This window comes from Sylvia atricapilla, chromosome 13 (assembly GCF_009819655.1).
Source record: "Sylvia atricapilla isolate bSylAtr1 chromosome 13, bSylAtr1.pri, whole genome shotgun sequence".
Classification (NCBI taxonomy): Eukaryota; Metazoa; Chordata; class Aves; order Passeriformes; family Sylviidae; genus Sylvia; species Sylvia atricapilla.
The window spans coordinates 10,794,392-10,799,959 of NC_089152.1; the positions used below are offsets into that span (position 1 = coordinate 10,794,392).

The 5,568-nt window shown below is 40.4% G+C and overlaps 1 long non-coding RNA gene across 1 annotated transcript; it reads left to right on the forward strand.

The window, feature by feature from the left end:
- The first annotated feature begins 509 nt into the window (after positions 1-509).
- LOC136366786 (uncharacterized) lies at positions 510-5,194 on the forward strand. The gene is made up of 3 exons (XR_010744581.1): positions 510-590; positions 1,219-1,343; positions 4,946-5,194. It is a non-coding gene; the product is annotated as an uncharacterized lncRNA (long non-coding RNA).
- Positions 5,195-5,568: the final 374 nt, after the last annotated feature.

A 5,568-nucleotide genomic window follows, 5' to 3' on the forward strand; every position in this document is an offset into this window, starting at 1 on the left:
CAAGTAAGATCAACTAAATAAATTATTTGCTGTTATATAAGAGCTATTCCACTGGTTTCTTGTTTTGCCAACTCTCCTATTTGCTAAGCTGACTGAAAGGTTTTCCCAATTTTTTGATTTAAACAACATCTTTTTCTTTGTCAGTTACTTTAGGGTTGCCCTCCCACTGGTCAGATGTGAGCTCATCTCTAACTGTGCTGTGGGATTTCTGATATATGGAGCTTTTTCAATGCTAATATTGGCGTGGGAGTTCAAATCTGAAATAAGAGCAGTCTGGCACCCTAAAGGCAAGACTTTTATGTCTAGGAAGAGCTAAGGTTCAGTCAGGTCTGGTCCCCACAAGGACATTTAGTAGCAACTCCTTCCTATTTGCTGCAGTCTAATACAGGTGAATCTCATCCTGCTTGTTTTCATTTGGGTGGCAACTAATCCCGCCTCTCCTTCTCTGCCTTCTTTCCTGAAAGGCATTTATGAGCTCAGCAGCTGGTTGACATTTAGCTCTGGCTTCAGTCTGGCTGATGCTGACTACTGGCTTTGGGCTTTGCACTTTTACTAGAAGACATTTAAGTACATATACAGAGAAAGCAACAGTGAGTATTAAAGTTAGCTCATGGCTAATAGTCACTGGAGAAAGTTCCACTGAACGGGACTTGAGACAATTTCAATATCAATGCTATATATAAGAGGTTGCTTGCCACTCCTCCCTTTCATTATAGAAGCTAATTAGAAAAATTGTTTCTTACTTTTTTCCCGCCCTAAAGTGCTGTAAATGTCTCTTAAAAAAAAAACAAAAACAAACAACCAGTCTTTCAACTACTTTGTGGTGTGATATCATAGAGGTTTTTACTTAGAGCCAAATACATATCAGGCTGGATTCTGAAAATCAACCCAGTATTTTTATTTCCTCTTTTGCTCCTTGGAATGTACAGAGTTTCCCTCTGATTTTTACAGTCATTTCAGAGATTCCTGATAGTACATGGCATCAGAATCAATGCTCTAAGGAATGAAACAGTGCCCAAAACTATGCCACACAGCTTAGCATGAGGATTCCTTCACACTTTTCCCCAGAACCTGGTCCCTTCAGGTCAGAAGAAGCAGGTGGCCTGAAGACAAATTTCTTTTCAGGAATTATGGGAATATAAACAGATCTATTAATTCTGTATTGCATGTTCAGGTATAAGCATAAAACAAACAGCCCTTGCTTATTCTCTTTTGCAGAGCTGGCAGAAGAAGACTCTGTGTCTACAGTATATTTTGGGACTTGGTTTTCCTTTCTAGTCTCATCTTCAAGACATTAAGACAGAACAGTTGACATCGGTGGATATATACATGGATGTGAAAAGGTGAGCTGTGCTTATGGCACTGGGAGCTTGAAGAGCTGAAATAACAAAATCGTTTATAAACGGACATATGAAATGTATCGTGGTGGTAGCTCAGAAGCTAGAAACTATAAGACAGTGGAGGATTAAAAAGAAAGAAACATATTTGATGAAATGCACAGTAAGTACGTGAAACCATTGTAATCCTATTGTCTCTGCCTAATTTGGGAAGCTTAATGTGTTTATTTGGTCACCTCAAGAAATAAAAACCTCTCTGTCACAGAGAGTGGCAGTCCAATGATGTTAAATAATTACCTCTTCCAAAATTAATTTTTTTGCCTATGCCAGTAAGATGAGTTTTGGTCGCAGACTCAATAAATTAATTCTAGATGAAATCATAAGCATTTTCATATGAAAAAGATAAAATAATTTAATGAATACAACAGCTAGCTGGAGAAAAAACAGTTCTTGGATTACATTCCTCACTGATTATTATTCAAATCAAATAATATGAATGACTGCTGGTATTGCAATATCCAGAGAAAGATGAACTATTGTAAAATAACTTTCTAGCTTAGAAAGTGGTTTAACATTTAGAAAACTCTTTTCAGAAAACAGATTACTACAGAGTGGATTAGCAGCTCTAGTAGAGCATAAGAAGACTTTCAATGAACTCTCCCTACTGGTTTCCCATTAATGAATTTAGACTGTCTTTTATTCTGCAGTCATTTCCAGATTATGGCCAGATACTCATGCTGCTGTATATTGCCCAGAGGAATTTTGGATGGGGCACTGAACAACCTGGTCTAGTGGAAGGTGTCTTTGCCCATGGCAGGGGGTTTGAACTAGGTCATCTTTAGGTTCTTTCTAACCCAAAACATTCTCTGATGCTGTGACACTGGCAATTAAAGGTAGGAGACTGGCTGGTGCAAACAGCTGCAGCCAATAGTTATAGCCTGTTCTCATTCTCCTGCTTCCTGAGTGTAGCATTGCTGGGTTGGTGAAAAGAACATGATCAGTGTGTTTAGGATTTTAAACTACTAAAGTCAGAAGTTCTGTTTTACTCTAATCTAACCTGTTATAGATGGAGCACAGTCTCTCTTTGTGGGTTAGGGCTGGTTACTAAAAGACTCTGAGAAATAACCAAAGAGTCATCTGAAGCTTAAGTTTAAGGAGCAACTCATAAGATCCTTCTTGCTTAGAAAAAGACTAATTTGGATTCCTAAGATTGAAAGGACTTCTCAAGAAAGTTTTATTTTATCAGTGAGGTATGTGGGGGAAAAGGAATTGCTCTTGACTGCTGTTGCTGTTTAGTTTGTATGCTGAAAACACTAAAGGACAGGGAGTGATATCCATTCTGAGGATGATATTCCTCAGTCACAGTAAGGCAGGAAATGCTCTGCAATGCCAAGGTCCAACTGCTCTCCTTTTCTTTCTTGGCCTTTCCCCACAGCTGGGGAAGCACCCATGGTACAAACATCTCTGGAGATTTTGGAAGGCGCTGCCTAGGGTACATCACTGCAAATTAAAGACTATATGTAGATTCCCTTTCCTTTTGGTACTGTTTATGGCTGGCAGATGGAGAATTTTTCTCATTTGTATGTTGATAAAGTGCTAGTGATATTAAAGGACAAATCACCCTTCCCTGAAATTTAAGCGCTCAGGCTCCAGCCTCCTGATCCTTGATGACTATTGCATTAGTCAATTTGTGGCTAGCCCAGTAACTCGATAGCAGTGAATTATATAGTTATGTGGGAACTCTGGGGTTTGGAACAGGCATTTGTTCCCAAGCTCAGGCCCAGCACTGCTAGGGTGTGTCATCTGTGTGAGACATTCAGTGGAAAGAGAGAGCTGCGAAGCCACAGTCTTTGGTGCTTTCTGGAGCACAAAACATAGCAGCAATATTACATTAAGGTACGAATGGACACAAACAAAACCACTTCAGCACCAAGAACTTTTCTCTGTAGTGAGAGACTGATTTGTAATGGAATGCTGCTACATTCAGACTTAAAATTTACTCTGGAGAGTAAACTGGATTGTGACAGAGCCAAGAAATAAACTGCTAAATTAATAAGAAACATTCAAAAAGGTACCGACATGGCCTTTAAAAAGAGCAACTTAAATGCTACTAAGTGCCAGATTCTGTTCTGCCTTCCATATGTGTGCAGTGTGATTTACTGAGTATCAGGGATACTGGCCTGTGGTGGACCCTTACAGTCAGCTTTCAGCTCTGGAGGAGGTTTTTCCACTGGGCCATTCTGCAGCACATGGAAAGGTCTGGATGTTGAGACATTTTCCTAAGTCACATAGCAGGGGTATGCTTGTCTGTGTACGTGTCCCTGAATTCCAAGAGATAAAATAATGTTGAGGTATTTTATTTTATACAATAGCAAAAGTGTTGGCTTTCATTTTTTGCTTATTGATGTAAGTAAACACATGCACTTTGTGCTTGAATTATTGTATGGTTGTGTCCAAGGCTACCATATCAAACATGTCGTTTGGAGCCAAGATTCTTGTCCAAGAACCCACCCAAAACTTTACTGTTGAGGTATGAAGCAATAATGGAACCCACTGATTCATCTTTTGATGAAACCAGGAGTGCCCAGTATTGCCCAACAGAAGGTTACATAGGGCCCTAATGAAGTGTTTCTCTTGCATAAAAGAGAACAGATGTGGCCAATCTCATGAGAAACTGAGCTGTGACCTGCTGAGTTCCCACTGGGCAAAGTTTCCTTCAGATCTGAGAAGCTGCTTCAGCTGAGTCAGAATATTCCTCTGGTACCACCAGCCCTCCAAAGGCCAGATTTCTAGATTCAGATCTGGGTTGCTGTAGGCTACATGATACCATATTTCATCTAGTTACAGTATTGGGAAAATATCTTTCGGCTTTGGAAACTGTTGGAAATCTGCTGGCTGAGGAACTTGGCTCCAGGGATCATCAGAGAAACTGCTCACAAACTGGTTCTGTCTTAGGGCTTATGGTGTATCTGCCCTGGAGAAGCAAGTGACCAAGTTTTGGGTGACAAGAGAGATTGTGAATCTTCCTGCTGTACTCTGAGGTAGAATTGAAACTGTGTTTGCCCCTTAAGTAATTCCAGTGAGAACAGGGTAATGTAGAAAGTCTGGTCTTTGGACTGATGAATAAATATGACAAGCTTTTGTGAGCTTGTACCAACTTTACAAGTGGATGTGCTATAGAGAAGAGGTTTTTGGTAGGCACAGACTAGGTGAAGAGTAGGGAAGAAATACTGACACATTTGTGGCTGAGTGAGGATATCTAGAATAGTTTCTGCATCTCCTAATGAACCAAAGTCTCAGGACCAGGCCAGACACATGAACTTATAAATCCAAACACTATCTTGGGTAAACAGTACAGTAACTGGTTAGGCACCAGGTGTTTTCTGCATTGAAGTAAAGCAGCATGCTGACAACCACTGCAATTAGAATGTTTTGATGCAAGTGCTTCAGGGGATCCTGGTGTTAAGGGCCAGAATAAACCCAACTAGCATGATGGGGCATGTTCCCACGGGTGGTCTTGTTGCCTCTCACCCCATACTAGAATAATTTGCTCAGTGGAATTAGTTGTATTTCTGAGCTCAAAACCAGACCTTTATTAAAGCTTCCAGGAAAGCAAGACCTCTGTGGATGTCCACAGGGCCTTCAGTATTGAAGCCACAGAAGAAAACTATAGATGGAGAAGACCTGTCAGGTCATCTACTCAACCTACCAGCCAAAGCTAGGCTGTTCTCTGTTTTTTCCTTTCTTTGTCTGCATCAAGCCAGAGGGGTTTCCACAGCATCCCTAGGGAGAGTATGACATAGCTGACTGGCTCTTGCCCTTAAGAGTAACTTTGAGCCTCTGGAATAATAGAAACATTCTGTGTTTCATTTTGATGGAGAAAAGGAACTCTGAGAGAAGGTCCCTCAGTCTTATGACTATACTGCATCTCAGATGTAATTCTATATTAATGACTTCTTGTATGCAGATCATATGAGGCCAATGCTGTGTCCCACCCCACAGCTGTCTCTTTTGGTAATTATTCCTTGGACAGATTTTTGTCATCTCTCAGTAGTAAATAGTGCACAGACCCTGATCAATTGCATTTCACTTGGCAAACATTCAAAATTTGCCCTGACTAGTGTTTGAAGTGTCTGTCTGACTCTCACTCCTTTTAATTGTGCCAAAGTTCTTTGGCAATTTGTGAGCTCATGTCCCAGAAACACATAAAAACCAGTAATTCCAACATATT